Source organism: Odontesthes bonariensis, chromosome 2, assembly GCF_027942865.1.
Source record: "Odontesthes bonariensis isolate fOdoBon6 chromosome 2, fOdoBon6.hap1, whole genome shotgun sequence".
Classification (NCBI taxonomy): domain Eukaryota; kingdom Metazoa; phylum Chordata; class Actinopteri; order Atheriniformes; family Atherinopsidae; genus Odontesthes; species Odontesthes bonariensis.
The window spans coordinates 32268460-32286536 of record NC_134507.1 but is presented as its reverse complement, the minus strand read 5'-3'; the positions used below and the strand labels follow the sequence as shown (position 1 = coordinate 32286536).

Below are 18077 nucleotides of genomic sequence, written 5' to 3'. Positions count from 1 at the left end.
TCTCTGCATGTCTTTTGTTGAAACATCTGTTGATCACCCTGTGATCCATCTTGCTGATCCTGGATCTGCTAAGGTGTCCCAGGTCATGGTTGCCTTTGATCCTCATACATTTAACTTTGTCCTGACAAAGGAGCAGTTCCAAAAAGTCAAACAGGGACTGCCTTTGCATTTGACGCAGTCAAACTGCATGCGCCTGGAGAAGCCAAAAGGCTTACAGCACCTGGTATTCCCAGGCGGTCTCCCCATCCAAGTACTAACCAGGCCCGACTCTGCTTAGCTTCTGAGATAAAACTCTGGCTTTTAGTCTGCGAAAAGAGAGTGAAAGTGAACTCCACTTTGAGATGGCTCTGGGATTGGGCCGACTGGGAGAATTGCTTGAAAAAAACCTCTACACCCAATGAGCGGTCAGAACAAAGCCTCAAGACCCCTAGTCTTTTGCACAGAGTAAAAGACAAAGCAGCCATTGAATAGGGCCCGATTGTTCCTACCTGGTCGGCCGAGGAGCCAGCGTCTCAACCAAGCAAAGCTCACCGTGGGGAAGGTGGCTATGCCAACTAGCCTGATGCACTGCTCCCGCAGTGTCAAATACTCGTACTCTGGTTTCTCTTCATAACGTACAAGTCTTTCGCCTTTTACTAAAGACTTCCGTGGAGAGCAGCATTAATGAGTTGTTTCTATTTTTGGAAGGCTTTACCTTTGCGGGTGAAGCCCATTCTGTCTGTGCAAAGGAAATCTTCTTGCTGTGCCAAGTGACTTCTCGGAGTAGAGTCACCTTATTTCTTGAGACCGTGCCCATGTTCAAAGCCTGGAGCGCTAAATTGTTGTTGTTTGAACGGTGCTCAGTGGAGCGGGCGGGAGTGCAAAGTTGTACCATCTGAAACGGCTGAAGAGTGCTCACTGCAGCGGGTGGGCGGAGGTGCAAAGTGACGCTTTGTAGGCAAAAAAAGAGCACCGCCACAAGTGCGCATTGTGCCAGGAAGGGCTCTCGGACGTGAAACAGTGGAGGGTTATCGCTTCTCGGCCTTTTGGCTAAGATCAAGTGTAGTATCTGTTCTTATCAGTTTAATATCTGATACGTCCTCTATATGAGGACTACATATTAAATGGATTTTTAGGCACAGGGGTTGAAAAAGGGGCTTGCTCCGCTCACTCCACGCATCGACCCGGTACTGCAGTGCCGCCGGGAACGGTGCACTCTTCCCAACTCTTGTGAAATAACAAAACCAGCGGTACATGGTGGTAGTTTCAGGGAGCCATTGTATTCTGACTTCTAAAATGGAACTATAATCTTTAGAAAAGACGCAGTTTATGAGCACGTCGTGGGATTGAGCTTCCCTGGTTTCTCTGTATGACCATGAACACCAAACTACACACAGAGAACAGAGGAGCTTGACAGACACACACTAAGTTATCTGAGAGTCCCATTTTCAGCTGCAGAGAACAATCACATCAGGGAAGTCGACGTGCAGGCTCAACATCAGCCTCTCAAGCCAACTCTCTGGTAAAATAGGGGCAACGTATGGTTCCAGCACCTATGTAACACATATTTGTCACGGGGACTGTGGCTTACGGCCACACCGCCCTGAACACGCCCGATCTCGTCCGAACTCGGAAGCCAAGCAGGGTCGGGCCTGGTTAGTACTTGGATGGGAGACCGCTTGGGAATACCAGGTGCTGTAAGCATTTTTCTCTCTTCTCTTCTCTCTGCATGTCTTTTGTTGAAACATCTGTTGATCACCCTGTGATCCATCTTGCTGATCCTGGATCTGCTAAGGTGTCCCAGGTCATGGTTGCCTTTGATCCTCATACATTTAACTTTGTCCTGACAAAGGAGCAGTTCCAAAAAGTCAAACAGGGACTGCCTTTGCATTTGACGCAGTCAAACTGCATGCGCCTGGAGAAGCCAAAAGGCTTACAGCACCTGGTATTCCCAGGCGGTCTCCCCATCCAAGTACTAACCAGGCCCGACTCTGCTTAGCTTCTGAGATAAAACTCTGGCTTTTAGTCTGCGAAAAGAGAGTGAAAGTGAACTCCACTTTGAGATGGCTCTGGGATTGGGCCGACTGGGAGAATTGCTTGAAAAAAACCTCTACACCCAATGAGCGGTCAGAACAAAGCCTCAAGACCCCTAGTCTTTTGCACAGAGTAAAAGACAAAGCAGCCATTGAATAGGGCCCGATTGTTCCTACCTGGTCGGCCGAGGAGCCAGCGTCTCAACCAAGCAAAGCTCACCGTGGGGAAGGTGGCTATGCCAACTAGCCTGATGCACTGCTCCCGCAGTGTCAAATACTCGTACTCTGGTTTCTCTTCATAACGTACAAGTCTTTCGCCTTTTACTAAAGACTTCCGTGGAGAGCAGCATTAATGAGTTGTTTCTATTTTTGGAAGGCTTTACCTTTGCGGGTGAAGCCCATTCTGTCTGTGCAAAGGAAATCTTCTTGCTGTGCCAAGTGACTTCTCGGAGTAGAGTCACCTTATTTCTTGAGACCGTGCCCATGTTCAAAGCCTGGAGCGCTAAATTGTTGTTGTTTGAATGGTGCTCAGTGGAGCGGGCGGGAGTGCAAAGTTGTACCATCTGAAACGGCTGAAGAGTGCTCACTGCAGCGGGTGGGCGGAGGTGCAAAGTGACGCTTTGTAGGCAAAAAAAGAGCACCGCCACAAGTGCGCATTGTGCCAGGAAGGGCTCTCGGACGTGAAACAGTGGAGGGTTATCGCTTCTCGGCCTTTTGGCTAAGATCAAGTGTAGTATCTGTTCTTATCAGTTTAATATCTGATACGTCCTCTATATGAGGACTACATATTAAATGGATTTTTAGGCACAGGGGTTGAAAAAGGGGCTTGCTCCGTTCACTCCACGCATCGACCCGGTACTGCAGTGCCGCCGGGAACGGTGCACTCTTCCCAACTCTTGTGAAATAACAAAACCAGCGGTACATGGTGGTAGTTTCAGGGAGCCATTGTATTCTGACTTCTAAAATGGAACTATAATCTTTAGAAAAGACGCAGTTTATGAGCACGTCGTGGGATTGAGCTTCCCTGGTTTCTCTGTATGACCATGAACACCAAACTACACACAGAGAACAGAGGAGCTTGACAGACACACACTAAGTTATCTGAGAGTCCCATTTTCAGCTGCAGAGAACAATCACATCAGGGAAGTCGACGTGCAGGCTCAACATCAGCCTCTCAAGCCAACTCTCTGGTAAAATAGGGGCAACGTATGGTTCCAGCACCTATGTAACACATATTTGTCACGGGGACTGTGGCTTACGGCCACACCGCCCTGAACACGCCCGATCTCGTCCGAACTCGGAAGCCAAGCAGGGTCGGGCCTGGTTAGTACTTGGATGGGAGACCGCTTGGGAATACCAGGTGCTGTAAGCATTTTTCTCTCTTCTCTTCTCTTCTCTCTGCATGTCTTTTGTTGAAACATCTGTTGATCACCCTGTGATCCATCTTGCTGATCCTGGATCTGCTAAGGTGTCCCAGGTCATGGTTGCCTTTGATCCTCATACATTTAACTTTGTCCTGACAAAGGAGCAGTTCCAAAAAGTCAAACAGGGACTGCCTTTGCATTTGACGCAGTCAAACTGCATGCGCCTGGAGAAGCCAAAAGGCTTACAGCACCTGGTATTCCCAGGCGGTCTCCCCATCCAAGTACTAACCAGGCCCGACTCTGCTTAGCTTCTGAGATAAAACTCTGGCTTTTAGTCTGCGAAAAGAGAGTGAAAGTGAACTCCACTTTGAGATGGCTCTGGGATTGGGCCGACTGGGAGAATTGCTTGAAAAAAACCTCTACACCCAATGAGCGGTCAGAACAAAGCCTCAAGACCCCTAGTCTTTTGCACAGAGTAAAAGACAAAGCAGCCATTGAATAGGGCCCGATTGTTCCTACCTGGTCGGCCGAGGAGCCAGCGTCTCAACCAAGCAAAGCTCACCGTGGGGAAGGTGGCTATGCCAACTAGCCTGATGCACTGCTCCCGCAGTGTCAAATACTCGTACTCTGGTTTCTCTTCATAACGTACAAGTCTTTCGCCTTTTACTAAAGACTTCCGTGGAGAGCAGCATTAATGAGTTGTTTCTATTTTTGGAAGGCTTTACCTTTGCGGGTGAAGCCCATTCTGTCTGTGCAAAGGAAATCTTCTTGCTGTGCCAAGTGACTTCTCGGAGTAGAGTCACCTTATTTCTTGAGACCGTGCCCATGTTCAAAGCCTGGAGCGCTAAATTGTTGTTGTTTGAACGGTGCTCAGTGGAGCGGGCGGGAGTGCAAAGTTGTACCATCTGAAACGGCTGAAGAGTGCTCACTGCAGCGGGTGGGCGGAGGTGCAAAGTGACGCTTTGTAGGCAACAAAAGAGCACCGCCACAAGTGCGCATTGTGCCAGGAAGGGCTCTCGGACGTGAAACAGTGGAGGGTTATCGCTTCTCGGCCTTTTGGCTAAGATCAAGTGTAGTATCTGTTCTTATCAGTTTAATATCTGATACGTCCTCTATATGAGGACTACATATTAAATGGATTTTTAGGCACAGGGGTTGAAAAAGGGGCTTGCTCCGTTCACTCCACGCATCGACCCGGTACTGCAGTGCCGCCGGGAACGGTGCACTCTTCCCAACTCTTGTGAAATAACAAAACCAGCGGTACATGGTGGTAGTTTCAGGGAGCCATTGTATTCTGACTTCTAAAATGGAACTATAATCTTTAGAAAAGACGCAGTTTATGAGCACGTCGTGGGATTGAGCTTCCCTGGTTTCTCTGTATGACCATGAACACCAAACTACACACAGAGAACAGAGGAGCTTGACAGACACACACTAAGTTATCTGAGAGTCCCATTTTCAGCTGCAGAGAACAATCACATCAGGGAAGTCGACGTGCAGGCTCAACATCAGCCTCTCAAGCCAACTCTCTGGTAAAATAGGGGCAACGTATGGTTCCAGCACCTATGTAACACATATTTGTCACGGGGACTGTGGCTTACGGCCACACCGCCCTGAACACGCCCGATCTCGTCCGAACTCGGAAGCCAAGCAGGGTCGGGCCTGGTTAGTACTTGGATGGGAGACCGCTTGGGAATACCAGGTGCTGTAAGCATTTTTCTCTCTTCTCTCTGCATGTCTTTTGTTGAAACATCTGTTGATCACCCTGTGATCCATCTTGCTGATCCTGGATCTGCTAAGGTGTCCCAGGTCATGGTTGCCTTTGATCCTCATACATTTAACTTTGTCCTGACAAAGGAGCAGTTCCAAAAAGTCAAACAGGGACTGCCTTTGCATTTGACGCAGTCAAACTGCATGCGCCTGGAGAAGCCAAAAGGCTTACAGCACCTGGTATTCCCAGGCGGTCTCCCCATCCAAGTACTAACCAGGCCCGACTCTGCTTAGCTTCTGAGATAAAACTCTGGCTTTTAGTCTGCGAAAAGAGAGTGAAAGTGAACTCCACTTTGAGATGGCTCTGGGATTGGGCCGACTGGGAGAATTGCTTGAAAAAAACCTCTACACCCAATGAGCGGTCAGAACAAAGCCTCAAGACCCCTAGTCTTTTGCACAGAGTAAAAGACAAAGCAGCCATTGAATAGGGCCCGATTGTTCCTACCTGGTCGGCCGAGGAGCCAGCGTCTCAACCAAGCAAAGCTCACCGTGGGGAAGGTGGCTATGCCAACTAGCCTGATGCACTGCTCCCGCAGTGTCAAATACTCGTACTCTGGTTTCTCTTCATAACGTACAAGTCTTTCGCCTTTTACTAAAGACTTCCGTGGAGAGCAGCATTAATGAGTTGTTTCTATTTTTGGAAGGCTTTACCTTTGCGGGTGAAGCCCATTCTGTCTGTGCAAAGGAAATCTTCTTGCTGTGCCAAGTGACTTCTCGGAGTAGAGTCACCTTATTTCTTGAGACCGTGCCCATGTTCAAAGCCTGGAGCGCTAAATTGTTGTTGTTTGAACGGTGCTCAGTGGAGCGGGCGGGAGTGCAAAGTTGTACCATCTGAAACGGCTGAAGAGTGCTCACTGCAGCGGGTGGGCGGAGGTGCAAAGTGACGCTTTGTAGGCAAAAAAAGAGCACCGCCACAAGTGCGCATTGTGCCAGGAAGGGCTCTCGGACGTGAAACAGTGGAGGGTTATCGCTTCTCGGCCTTTTGGCTAAGATCAAGTGTAGTATCTGTTCTTATCAGTTTAATATCTGATACGTCCTCTATATGAGGACTACATATTAAATGGATTTTTAGGCACAGGGGTTGAAAAAGGGGCTTGCTCCGTTCACTCCACGCATCGACCCGGTACTGCAGTGCCGCCGGGAACGGTGCACTCTTCCCAACTCTTGTGAAATAACAAAACCAGCGGTACATGGTGGTAGTTTCAGGGAGCCATTGTATTCTGACTTCTAAAATGGAACTATAATCTTTAGAAAAGACGCAGTTTATGAGCACGTCGTGGGATTGAGCTTCCCTGGTTTCTCTGTATGACCATGAACACCAAACTACACACAGAGAACAGAGGAGCTTGACAGACACACACTAAGTTATCTGAGAGTCCCATTTTCAGCTGCAGAGAACAATCACATCAGGGAAGTCGACGTGCAGGCTCAACATCAGCCTCTCAAGCCAACTCTCTGGTAAAATAGGGGCAACGTATGGTTCCAGCACCTATGTAACACATATTTGTCACGGGGACTGTGGCTTACGGCCACACCGCCCTGAACACGCCCGATCTCGTCCGAACTCGGAAGCCAAGCAGGGTCGGGCCTGGTTAGTACTTGGATGGGAGACCGCTTGGGAATACCAGGTGCTGTAAGCATTTTTCTCTCTTCTCTCTGCATGTCTTTTGTTGAAACATCTGTTGATCACCCTGTGATCCATCTTGCTGATCCTGGATCTGCTAAGGTGTCCTAGGTCATGGTTGCCTTTGATCCTCATACATTTAACTTTGTCCTGACAAAGGAGCAGTTCCAAAAAGTCAAACAGGGACTGCCTTTGCATTTGACGCAGTCAAACTGCATGCGCCTGGAGAAGCCAAAAGGCTTACAGCACCTGGTATTCCCAGGCGGTCTCCCCATCCAAGTACTAACCAGGCCCGACTCTGCTTAGCTTCTGAGATAAAACTCTGGCTTTTAGTCTGCGAAAAGAGAGTGAAAGTGAACTCCACTTTGAGATGGCTCTGGGATTGGGCCGACTGGGAGAATTGCTTGAAAAAAACCTCTACACCCAATGAGCGGTCAGAACAAAGCCTCAAGACCCCTAGTCTTTTGCACAGAGTAAAAGACAAAGCAGCCATTGAATAGGGCCCGATTGTTCCTACCTGGTCGGCCGAGGAGCCAGCGTCTCAACCAAGCAAAGCTCACCGTGGGGAAGGTGGCTATGCCAACTAGCCTGATGCACTGCTCCCGCAGTGTCAAATACTCGTACTCTGGTTTCTCTTCATAACGTACAAGTCTTTCGCCTTTTACTAAAGACTTCCGTGGAGAGCAGCATTAATGAGTTGTTTCTATTTTTGGAAGGCTTTACCTTTGCGGGTGAAGCCCATTCTGTCTGTGCAAAGGAAATCTTCTTGCTGTGCCAAGTGACTTCTCGGAGTAGAGTCACCTTATTTCTTGAGACCGTGCCCATGTTCAAAGCCTGGAGCGCTAAATTGTTGTTGTTTGAACGGTGCTCAGTGGAGCGGGCGGGAGTGCAAAGTTGTACCATCTGAAACGGCTGAAGAGTGCTCACTGCAGCGGGTGGGCGGAGGTGCAAAGTGACGCTTTGTAGGCAAAAAAAGAGCACCGCCACAAGTGCGCATTGTGCCAGGAAGGGCTCTCGGACGTGAAACAGTGGAGGGTTATCGCTTCTCGGCCTTTTGGCTAAGACTGCGATCGCCTCCTTTGGGTGGACTATTTTATGCCTTTTTGGCATCAAATTTTCTCGCTTTGGAGGTTCTTTTTTGCGTTTCATCAAAGTATTCCAAGTCTATTGTAGTTGGAGTTCTTTGCATTTAAATTTTCTTTTATTACCCTTTTTTCCCAGGCATTTACTTTTTGAAAGAGTTTCAGCTGAAACAGGGTCAGTGGCTTTGTTCCGTTTTTTTTAGAGGAAGGTAAGTATCCATTTTTAGTACCTTTTCATCCACTTTTTATTCTTTTATTGGGTTTTAGTGTGATATTTATTAGTGTTCTTTTAAGCATTTTATTTAAAAACTGTTTGTGGTGCCTCCATCATGTCGGCAAACTATGCTGGCATGAGGAGGCACCACAGCGCTAGATTTTTGTTTAAAGAAAATGAAGGAAAGCTCATAGAGATGTCCAGATTGGACTTCTCTCGGAAGCTAATCCAAAAAACATTGAACTTTAAGCCAGACGATTTAAATTGCATCCTGTCATTGCCTTTTAACAAAGGTTTCGATGTCAGTTTTCGCACTGCAGCTTTGCTGCAGGAGTTTTGGACAAGATTTGAAAATGTGCAAGCCCAGTTTTCTGTGTTTACTGTTGAGAAACTTACTGACAATACTCTGAAGACAGTAATTGTCAGAATGTTCAATGAAATGGTGAACGCAGAAGATATCTGTATATGGTTGGGAAGATTCTGCACTGTTAAAGGCCAGGCAATGAAGGTGAGGGATGTCGACGGCATCTGGAACTGCGCCTGGAGGGTCCCCATCCAACAATGGCAAGACCCCCAGGGCTTCCAGGGCCTGAGACATCTCCCATCAATGATTGTCTTGGGAGAAAACAGAGGCTACATCCACTACCAGGGACAGCCCAAACTCTGCCGCAAGTGTGGGGAGCACGGGCACCTGGTGGAGGCCTGCACGAAGGTGTTTTGTGGCAAATGTAGAGGAATCGGTCACACCTTCGAAGAGTGTACAAATGGCAGAAAGTGCAATCTCTGTGGAGAATCAAACCACCTCTTCAGAGATTGCCCAAAATCTTTTGCCAACAAACTGAAATCTAAAAAAACGCGAGAAGGAAATGGAGGGCAGACCGAGGCAGTTAACGAGCTACTTGAAACAGCTGGGCTGGAAAATTCAAACTTCCCGCCAAAATCCCTGAATGGTGGACAGCAGTCAGGTGAGGCCGAGGAGGGGGAGGGGCCTGCTACACCCCCACCAATGGAGAGCTCTGGAGAGGAGGAGGAGGTGGTGCAGGCAGAAGGCGGAGCTAGTTCAGAATGTGAAGAAGTCCAATCACAGGATGATAGCGAGGATGCCTCCCTCCCCGATGTCCAGCAAACAAAGAGGCTTGCATCAGAATTGTCCTCTGATTCTCCTATAGTCTCAGAGAAGAGGGGAAGAGCTGGGACTACCTCAGACAGTTCATCTGTGGAGGAGCCCAGAGTCTTCCCCTCCAATTCACCAAATGAGGTCTCTTTTTTAAATGTAGTTCTGCAATCAACCCCTAGAGACTCAAAGTTTAACAAAACCTTGCAACAGAGGCCAACCCCCAGAGTCCGACCGGGGAATAGAGCTCAACACCCTCGCCTCTCACCTGTAGAAGTGAAGGAAGAGCTCCGTTCACAAGAAATTACATAACTGCTTTTAAGACATTTTAAATGTTTTTAACCCTCATTTAGTCTTTTAAGATGTCATACCTGTTGTTTTTAACCATACTCATGACACTCACTCTCTCAACTATTAATGTGAGAAGTGTAAAGTCGAAATTTAGAGCCCAGAGTGTTTTATCCTTTCTTAGTTCTTTTAAGTCAGATGTTCTTTTAATACAGGAATGCGGCCTACCGTTTTTAAAGCACTACAGACAGTGGGAGGAGATGTGGCCACAGACATCATTGTGGAGTGGATCCAACCAAAACAAAAATGACGGAGTGGCCATTTTGATCAAAAACCCTCAGGTTCTGGTAAAGGGCAGCACTGTGGTGAGAGACGGACGGGCACTTTTAGCACATTTGACTTTTATGGGACAAGATTTTAACCTCTTAAATATTTATGGCTTTAACGAAAAAAATGACCGGTATGACCTTTTAGAAGACCTGCAGTCCCACATGCTAGGTAGGGCACCACTAGTTTTAGGGGGTGATTTTAACTGTATTTTAAGCAGGAGTGACAGAAAAAGAGCAGGGGAATTTTTTAAAGTTGACAAAACATCGGTTTTATTACAGGGCATATGCAAGGATTTTAAACTTCAGGACTGTTTTAGGACCATGCATCCCAGAGAGGAGGGCTTCACCTGGTTCAGTGGTGATGGCACCAAAGCCTCTCGTATAGACTACCTTTTTACACGGGACTGCCCACCAACCGATGCTAGATTGACCCCCGTTTTCTTTTCTGATCACCTGATGCTTTCCTGCACCCTATCACTCTCTTCGGGTGTGACTTCCGGAAGTGGTCTGTGGAAACTAAACTGCTCCCTTTTAGAAGAAAACGAAATAGTTAGTCAGTACCGGGAGCAGTACCACGAGTGGCAGACCCTTCAAGACTTTTACGATACACGTGCACACTGGTGGGAAATGGTGAAGGGAAAGACCCAGACTTTCTTTAGACAGGCAGGTAGGAGAAAAAAGAATAGGGAAAACAGACGCATGATGGGACTGCAGAAGCGACTACAGCGCTATTTTAAATTAAACCAACAAGGGATGGATTTTAATGATGAAATTAAACAAGTGAAAACAGAGATGTCAATTTTAGCAGATATTAAAAGTAAGGGTGTCATTTTAAGAAGCAGGGAACGAGAAATAGAGGAAGGAGAGAAGTGCACAAGGTATTTTTTTAAGAAAATTGTGAATAAAGGGGGGGCAATTTTAAAGCTAACAAAAGAGAACGGGTGCACAGTTGATTCAATGGAAGAAATTAAAGAAGCTGTTGAACAATTTTATCGTGAACTGTACGAGCAAAAACCTGTTGAAATGGACACCATGACAGAAGTTTTAAATTTCATAGAAAAAACAGTAAAAGACAGTGTGCTTTTAACCCAAGATTTTACAATTTCAGAGTTAAATAAATGTTTTACAAATTTTAAGAAAGGGAAGTCCCCAGGACAAGATGGACTTCCCTTGGAATTTTATTTGACCTTTTGGGATATTTTAGCACCTGACTTGTTTACTGTTTTTATGGAATTTGAGCAACTTGACCGACTTCCTGACAGTTTTAGAGCAGGGATAGTGACTCTTCTTCACAAAAAAAAAGACAAGACTGACTTGAAGAATTGGAGACCGATTACACTTTTAAACTTTGACTGTAAACTTTTTAGTAAACTTTTAGCCTCACGTATGTCCTTGTTTTTAGAAGACCTGATTCACCCGGATCAAGCCTGTGCCATCCCGGGGAGGAAGATAACCGACAGCCTCGTACTGATCCGAGACACCATCTGTTACGCGAGAGACAGAAACATTCGGCTAGCAGTCCTAAATTTAGACTTTGAGAAAGCCTTTGATCGGGTCTCGCACCAGTACCTTTTCCAGGTACTGCAAAAAATGGGGTTCCCAGAAAGGTTTATAGCTTGGGTGGGTCTGCTGTACCGGGGCATTACCAGCAAATTCCTTGTTAACGGGCATCTGACAAAAGCAGTAAACATCCACTGCGGTGTCCGTCAGGGTTGTCCGTTATCTGCCCTCCTCTACATCATCTGTGTGGAACCACTGGCACAGAGCTTGAGAAGGGACCACCGAATCAATGGGGTGAGAGTCCCGGGGAGCGGGGGACTATCGACAAAGTGTGTTTTATATATGGACGACGTGAATATTTTATGTACAGACCTAATATCCATCAACAGGACTCTGGACTTGACTGACTGGTATGGACGGGCCTCTGGGGCAAAACTAAACAGAAACAAGACCCAAGCCCAATTTTACGGGCCATGGACAGCGACTGAGACTGCAGGACTCCCCGTGACTATAACCCAGACAAAACAGAAAATACTGGGGATTCATTTTGACAAGGAAGGGGGAGGGACATCAAACTGGCCAGACGTGGTAGGGAAAGTAAAGCAAAGACTAGGATACTGGGGACTTAGAGGACTGACCATTGAAGGAAAGGTTTTAATCATCAAAGCCGTGATTTTACCTTTGCTTTTACTAATCAGTTCTGTTTTTATCCCACCTAGGAAAGTGCTTTTAGACCTGGACCGAGCCATTTTTTATTTTCTGTGGGGCTCCAAATGGGAAAGACTGAGGAGAGATGTAATGAAGAAACAAAAAGAGAAAGGAGGAAAAGGAGTGCCTGATTTTTATTTGTTTTTAGGAAGCAGATACACTACACTGCACATCCTACAGGCCACAGACCCATCCGGAAACCCCAAAACTAAAGCAATGACACGATTCTGGATGGGTTCTTACCTCAGAAGACTGAAGATTTTACCTACCGACCTAAAAGTGCCCGTGTCTTTTAGCCTGCCACCATCCTATGCTTTTATCCAGACGTTCTTAAAGCATTTTAACTTGGAGGCAGAGGAGTTGCATGTTTTAACAAACCACCGCTCTTTGATTTCTGTTGTGCAGGAGCGGGAACCAGTGAGTCCAGTGCGTGGGCTCGCGTTCGGCGAGCCCTCAACAGTTTGGTGCAACGTCAACCATTCTGCTCTCCCAAACAGACTCCGGGACCTGTCGTGGATGGTGGCTCATGAGATCCTCCCAGTCAGGTCCGTTATGCACTCCCGGGGCATGTCAGCGATCTCAACCTGCCCGCGACCTGGTTGTGGCGCGCCCGAGTCGGTGAGGCACCTGCTCTGGGAGTGCAGCGCTGCTGCAGACCAGTGGGCAACAGCCGGCTCCTTGCAATTCCCGTACTTGCCAGCAAGGGAGGTCCTCACAGCACAACTCGTGCTCTATGGGGTGAGCCAAACAAAAATAAAAAAGAATGACTTTGCCAAGCAGTTGCTCACCCTAGCCGCTATGAAAGACGCCATGTGGACCTCCAGGAACTTGCTGGTGAGGAAGCGCATGCAGATCCCCCCCGTGGCTGTGATCCGGATGGCCGCAGCGGCGGCTCAAGCGGCCGGAGCTGCAGGCGGCGGGCCTAGGACACATCCACAAAGAAGAATCGCCTCTGTGCCCATTCGGATGAAGGAGCCGGAGCTACACACAAAAAGGTCAAAGCAGCGACGGCCTGGCTCTCCGGGTGAGGCAGGTGGGAAGGAGCAACAGGGTGGGGATCTCCTCTGAGCTCCACGACAGGATCCCGAGAGACCTACTATTTGGGGGAGCGAAATGAGTTTCCCTGGGTAGGGACTCACTGCGCTCCTGCACAAAAAATGGAGTTGGAAGAGAGCATTTTAACTAATGCACTCCTTTTTAAAGACACTCAATACAAACTGCTACTCGCATGAGAACTACTTCACATGTAGCTTTTACCTTAGACAACATTGACCTTATCTGTAATATCCCATGGAAAACTTGTTTTATTGTTGTTTGTTTTAAATGTGGTTATACAGATTACACTTATTTATTGATGTTTTTATTCATAGGTAAAACATATGTCTTAAATATGAAGTTTTTATGAAAATGTGATGTATTAGTGTCAATAAATTTTTTTCAAAAGAAAAAAAAATCTGTTCTTATCAGTTTAATATCTGATACGTCCTCTATATGAGGACTACATATTAAATGGATTTTTAGGCACAGGGGTTGAAAAAGGGGCTTGCTCCGTTCACTCCACGCATCGACCCGGTACTGCAGTGCCGCCGGGAACGGTGCACTCTTCCCAACTCTTGTGAAATAACAAAACCAGCGGTACATGGTGGTAGTTTCAGGGAGCCATTGTATTCTGACTTCTAAAATGGAACTATAATCTTTAGAAAAGACGCAGTTTATGAGCACGTCGTGGGATTGAGCTTCCCTGGTTTCTCTGTATGACCATGAACACCAAACTACACACAGAGAACAGAGGAGCTTGACAGACACACACTAAGTTATCTGAGAGTCCCATTTTCAGCTGCAGAGAACAATCACATCAGGGAAGTCGACGTGCAGGCTCAACATCAGCCTCTCAAGCCAACTCTCTGGTAAAATAGGGGCAACGTATGGTTCCAGCACCTATGTAACACATATTTGTCACGGGGACTGTGGCTTACGGCCACACCGCCCTGAACACGCCCGATCTCGTCCGAACTCGGAAGCCAAGCAGGGTCGGGCCTGGTTAGTACTTGGATGGGAGACCGCTTGGGAATACCAGGTGCTGTAAGCATTTTTCTCTCTTCTCTTCTCTCTGCATGTCTTTTGTTGAAACATCTGTTGATCACCCTGTGATCCATCTTGCTGATCCTGGATCTGCTAAGGTGTCCCAGGTCATGGTTGCCTTTGATCCTCATACATTTAACTTTGTCCTGACAAAGGAGCAGTTCCAAAAAGTCAAACAGGGACTGCCTTTGCATTTGACGCAGTCAAACTGCATGCGCCTGGAGAAGCCAAAAGGCTTACAGCACCTGGTATTCCCAGGCGGTCTCCCCATCCAAGTACTAACCAGGCCCGACTCTGCTTAGCTTCTGAGATAAAACTCTGGCTTTTAGTCTGCGAAAAGAGAGTGAAAGTGAACTCCACTTTGAGATGGCTCTGGGATTGGGCCGACTGGGAGAATTGCTTGAAAAAAACCTCTACACCCAATGAGCGGTCAGAACAAAGCCTCAAGACCCCTAGTCTTTTGCACAGAGTAAAAGACAAAGCAGCCATTGAATAGGGCCCGATTGTTCCTACCTGGTCGGCCGAGGAGCCAGCGTCTCAACCAAGCAAAGCTCACCGTGGGGAAGGTGGCTATGCCAACTAGCCTGATGCACTGCTCCCGCAGTGTCAAATACTCGTACTCTGGTTTCTCTTCATAACGTACAAGTCTTTCGCCTTTTACTAAAGACTTCCGTGGAGAGCAGCATTAATGAGTTGTTTCTATTTTTGGAAGGCTTTACCTTTGCGGGTGAAGCCCATTCTGTCTGTGCAAAGGAAATCTTCTTGCTGTGCCAAGTGACTTCTCGGAGTAGAGTCACCTTATTTCTTGAGACCGTGCCCATGTTCAAAGCCTGGAGCGCTAAATTGTTGTTGTTTGAACGGTGCTCAGTGGAGCGGGCGGGAGTGCAAAGTTGTACCATCTGAAACGGCTGAAGAGTGCTCACTGCAGCGGGTGGGCGGAGGTGCAAAGTGACGCTTTGTAGGCAAAAAAAGAGCACCGCCACAAGTGCGCATTGTGCCAGGAAGGGCTCTCGGACGTGAAACAGTGGAGGGTTATCGCTTCTCGGCCTTTTGGCTAAGATCAAGTGTAGTATCTGTTCTTATCAGTTTAATATCTGATACGTCCTCTATATGAGGACTACGTATTAAATGGATTTTTAGGCACAGGGGTTGAAAAAGGGGCTTGCTCCGTTCACTCCACGCATCGACCCGGTACTGCAGTGCCGCCGGGAACGGTGCACTCTTCCCAACTCTTGTGAAATAACAAAACCAGCGGTACATGGTGGTAGTTTCAGGGAGCCATTGTATTCTGACTTCTAAAATGGAACTATAATCTTTAGAAAAGACGCAGTTTATGAGCACGTCGTGGGATTGAGCTTCCCTGGTTTCTCTGTATGACCATGAACACCAAACTACACACAGAGAACAGAGGAGCTTGACAGACACACACTAAGTTATCTGAGAGTCCCATTTTCAGCTGCAGAGAACAATCACATCAGGGAAGTCGACGTGCAGGCTCAACATCAGCCTCTCAAGCCAACTCTCTGGTAAAATAGGGGCAACGTATGGTTCCAGCACCTATGTAACACATATTTGTCACGGGGACTGTGGCTTACGGCCACACCGCCCTGAACACGCCCGATCTCGTCCGAACTCGGAAGCCAAGCAGGGTCGGGCCTGGTTAGTACTTGGATGGGAGACCGCTTGGGAATACCAGGTGCTGTAAGCATTTTTCTCTCTTGTCTTCTCTTCTCTCTGCATGTCTTTTGTTGAAACATCTGTTGATCACCCTGTGATCCATCTTGCTGATCCTGGATCTGCTAAGGTGTCCCAGGTCATGGTTGCCTTTGATCCTCATACATTTAACTTTGTCCTGACAAAGGAGCAGTTCCAAAAAGTCAAACAGGGACTGCCTTTGCATTTGACGCAGTCAAACTGCATGCGCCTGGAGAAGCCAAAAGGCTTACAGCACCTGGTATTCCCAGGCGGTCTCCCCATCCAAGTACTAACCAGGCCCGACTCTGCTTAGCTTCTGAGATAAAACTCTGGCTTTTAGTCTGCGAAAAGAGAGTGAAAGTGAACTCCACTTTGAGATGGCTCTGGGATTGGGCCGACTGGGAGAATTGCTTGAAAAAAACCTCTACACCCAATGAGCGGTCAGAACAAAGCCTCAAGACCCCTAGTCTTTTGCACAGAGTAAAAGACAAAGCAGCCATTGAATAGGGCCCGATTGTTCCTACCTGGTCGGCCGAGGAGCCAGCGTCTCAACCAAGCAAAGCTCACCGTGGGGAAGGTGGCTATGCCAACTAGCCTGATGCACTGCTCCCGCAGTGTCAAATACTCGTACTCTGGTTTCTCTTCATAACGTACAAGTCTTTCGCCTTTTACTAAAGACTTCCGTGGAGAGCAGCATTAATGAGTTGTTTCTATTTTTGGAAGGCTTTACCTTTGCGGGTGAAGCCCATTCTGTCTGTGCAAAGGAAATCTTCTTGCTGTGCCAAGTGACTTCTCGGAGTAGAGTCACCTTATTTCTTGAGACCGTGCCCATGTTCAAAGCCTGGAGCGCTAAATTGTTGTTGTTTGAACGGTGCTCAGTGGAGCGGGCGGGAGTGCAAAGTTGTACCATCTGAAACGGCTGAAGAGTGCTCACTGCAGCGGGTGGGCGGAGGTGCAAAGTGACGCTTTGTAGGCAAAAAAAGAGCACCGCCACAAGTGCGCATTGTGCCAGGAAGGGCTCTCGGACGTGAAACAGTGGAGGGTTATCGCTTCTCGGCCTTTTGGCTAAGATCAAGTGTAGTATCTGTTCTTATCAGTTTAATATCTGATACGTCCTCTATATGAGGACTACGTATTAAATGGATTTTTAGGCACAGGGGTTGAAAAAGGGGCTTGCTCCGTTCACTCCACGCATCGACCCGGTACTGCAGTGCCGCCGGGAACGGTGCACTCTTCCCAACTCTTGTGAAATAACAAAACCAGCGGTACATGGTGGTAGTTTCAGGGAGCCATTGTATTCTGACTTCTAAAATGGAACTATAATCTTTAGAAAAGACGCAGTTTATGAGCACGTCGTGGGATTGAGCTTCCCTGGTTTCTCTGTATGACCATGAACACCAAACTACACACAGAGAACAGAGGAGCTTGACAGACACACACTAAGTTATCTGAGAGTCCCATTTTCAGCTGCAGAGAACAATCACATCAGGGAAGTCGACGTGCAGGCTCAACATCAGCCTCTCAAGCCAACTCTCTGGTAAAATAGGGGCAACGTATGGTTCCAGCACCTATGTAACACATATTTGTCACGGGGACTGTGGCTTACGGCCACACCGCCCTGAACACGCCCGATCTCGTCCGAACTCGGAAGCCAAGCAGGGTCGGGCCTGGTTAGTACTTGGATGGGAGACCGCTTGGGAATACCAGGTGCTGTAAGCATTTTTCTCTCTTGTCTTCTCTTCTCTCTGCATGTCTTTTGTTGAAACATCTGTTGATCACCCTGTGATCCATCTTGCTGATCCTGGATCTGCTAAGGTGTCCCAGGTCATGGTTGCCTTTGATCCTCATACATTTAACTTTGTCCTGACAAAGGAGCAGTTCCAAAAAGTCAAACAGGGACTGCCTTTGCATTTGACGCAGTCAAACTGCATGCGCCTGGAGAAGCCAAAAGGCTTACAGCACCTGGTATTCCCAGGCGGTCTCCCCATCCAAGTACTAACCAGGCCCGACTCTGCTTAGCTTCTGAGATAAAACTCTGGCTTTTAGTCTGCGAAAAGAGAGTGAAAGTGAACTCCACTTTGAGATGGCTCTGGGATTGGGCCGACTGGGAGAATTGCTTGAAAAAAACCTCTACACCCAATGAGCGGTCAGAACAAAGCCTCAAGACCCCTAGTCTTTTGCACAGAGTAAAAGACAAAGCAGCCATTGAATAGGGCCCGATTGTTCCTACCTGGTCGGCCGAGGAGCCAGCGTCTCAACCAAGCAAAGCTCACCGTGGGGAAGGTGGCTATGCCA

General features: G+C 47.7%; 20 non-coding genes and 1 pseudogene across 20 annotated transcripts; all 21 read left to right on the top strand.

Moving 5' to 3' along the window:
* The first annotated feature begins 591 nt into the window (after window positions 1–591).
* On the top strand, window positions 592–704 carry LOC142372384 (U5 spliceosomal RNA). The gene has a single exon (XR_012768230.1). It is a non-coding gene; the product is annotated as a U5 spliceosomal RNA (small nuclear RNA).
* A 305-nt stretch (window positions 705–1009) lies between these two features.
* Window positions 1010–1200, top strand: LOC142368603 (U2 spliceosomal RNA). Its single transcript, XR_012767388.1, has one exon. It is a non-coding gene; the product is annotated as a U2 spliceosomal RNA (small nuclear RNA).
* Window positions 1201–1564: 364 nt separating this feature from the next.
* Window positions 1565–1683, top strand: LOC142401540 (5S ribosomal RNA). Its single transcript, XR_012773154.1, has one exon. It is a non-coding gene; the product is annotated as a 5S ribosomal RNA (ribosomal RNA).
* A 609-nt stretch (window positions 1684–2292) lies between these two features.
* Window positions 2293–2405, top strand: LOC142372380 (U5 spliceosomal RNA). The gene has a single exon (XR_012768229.1). It is a non-coding gene; the product is annotated as a U5 spliceosomal RNA (small nuclear RNA).
* A 305-nt stretch (window positions 2406–2710) lies between these two features.
* On the top strand, window positions 2711–2901 carry LOC142367237 (U2 spliceosomal RNA). Its single transcript, XR_012767046.1, has one exon. It is a non-coding gene; the product is annotated as a U2 spliceosomal RNA (small nuclear RNA).
* Window positions 2902–3265: 364 nt separating this feature from the next.
* On the top strand, window positions 3266–3384 carry LOC142401534 (5S ribosomal RNA). The gene has a single exon (XR_012773153.1). It is a non-coding gene; the product is annotated as a 5S ribosomal RNA (ribosomal RNA).
* A 614-nt stretch (window positions 3385–3998) lies between these two features.
* On the top strand, window positions 3999–4111 carry LOC142372369 (U5 spliceosomal RNA). Its single transcript, XR_012768227.1, has one exon. It is a non-coding gene; the product is annotated as a U5 spliceosomal RNA (small nuclear RNA).
* Window positions 4112–4416: 305 nt separating this feature from the next.
* LOC142367233 (U2 spliceosomal RNA) lies at window positions 4417–4607 on the top strand. Its single transcript, XR_012767045.1, has one exon. It is a non-coding gene; the product is annotated as a U2 spliceosomal RNA (small nuclear RNA).
* Window positions 4608–4971: 364 nt separating this feature from the next.
* Window positions 4972–5090, top strand: LOC142401527 (5S ribosomal RNA). Its single transcript, XR_012773152.1, has one exon. It is a non-coding gene; the product is annotated as a 5S ribosomal RNA (ribosomal RNA).
* Window positions 5091–5694: 604 nt separating this feature from the next.
* Window positions 5695–5807, top strand: LOC142372364 (U5 spliceosomal RNA). The gene has a single exon (XR_012768226.1). It is a non-coding gene; the product is annotated as a U5 spliceosomal RNA (small nuclear RNA).
* A 305-nt stretch (window positions 5808–6112) lies between these two features.
* LOC142367229 (U2 spliceosomal RNA) lies at window positions 6113–6303 on the top strand. The gene has a single exon (XR_012767044.1). It is a non-coding gene; the product is annotated as a U2 spliceosomal RNA (small nuclear RNA).
* A 364-nt stretch (window positions 6304–6667) lies between these two features.
* On the top strand, window positions 6668–6786 carry LOC142401522 (5S ribosomal RNA). Its single transcript, XR_012773151.1, has one exon. It is a non-coding gene; the product is annotated as a 5S ribosomal RNA (ribosomal RNA).
* A 604-nt stretch (window positions 6787–7390) lies between these two features.
* On the top strand, window positions 7391–7503 carry LOC142372357 (U5 spliceosomal RNA). The gene has a single exon (XR_012768223.1). It is a non-coding gene; the product is annotated as a U5 spliceosomal RNA (small nuclear RNA).
* A 5928-nt stretch (window positions 7504–13431) lies between these two features.
* LOC142370269 (U2 spliceosomal RNA) lies at window positions 13432–13611 on the top strand (annotated as a pseudogene).
* A 364-nt stretch (window positions 13612–13975) lies between these two features.
* On the top strand, window positions 13976–14094 carry LOC142401516 (5S ribosomal RNA). The gene has a single exon (XR_012773150.1). It is a non-coding gene; the product is annotated as a 5S ribosomal RNA (ribosomal RNA).
* Window positions 14095–14703: 609 nt separating this feature from the next.
* Window positions 14704–14816, top strand: LOC142372351 (U5 spliceosomal RNA). Its single transcript, XR_012768222.1, has one exon. It is a non-coding gene; the product is annotated as a U5 spliceosomal RNA (small nuclear RNA).
* Window positions 14817–15121: 305 nt separating this feature from the next.
* LOC142368444 (U2 spliceosomal RNA) lies at window positions 15122–15312 on the top strand. The gene has a single exon (XR_012767352.1). It is a non-coding gene; the product is annotated as a U2 spliceosomal RNA (small nuclear RNA).
* A 364-nt stretch (window positions 15313–15676) lies between these two features.
* LOC142401510 (5S ribosomal RNA) lies at window positions 15677–15795 on the top strand. The gene has a single exon (XR_012773149.1). It is a non-coding gene; the product is annotated as a 5S ribosomal RNA (ribosomal RNA).
* Window positions 15796–16409: 614 nt separating this feature from the next.
* On the top strand, window positions 16410–16522 carry LOC142372345 (U5 spliceosomal RNA). The gene has a single exon (XR_012768221.1). It is a non-coding gene; the product is annotated as a U5 spliceosomal RNA (small nuclear RNA).
* A 305-nt stretch (window positions 16523–16827) lies between these two features.
* Window positions 16828–17018, top strand: LOC142368432 (U2 spliceosomal RNA). The gene has a single exon (XR_012767350.1). It is a non-coding gene; the product is annotated as a U2 spliceosomal RNA (small nuclear RNA).
* Window positions 17019–17382: 364 nt separating this feature from the next.
* LOC142401504 (5S ribosomal RNA) lies at window positions 17383–17501 on the top strand. Its single transcript, XR_012773148.1, has one exon. It is a non-coding gene; the product is annotated as a 5S ribosomal RNA (ribosomal RNA).
* Window positions 17502–18077: the final 576 nt, after the last annotated feature.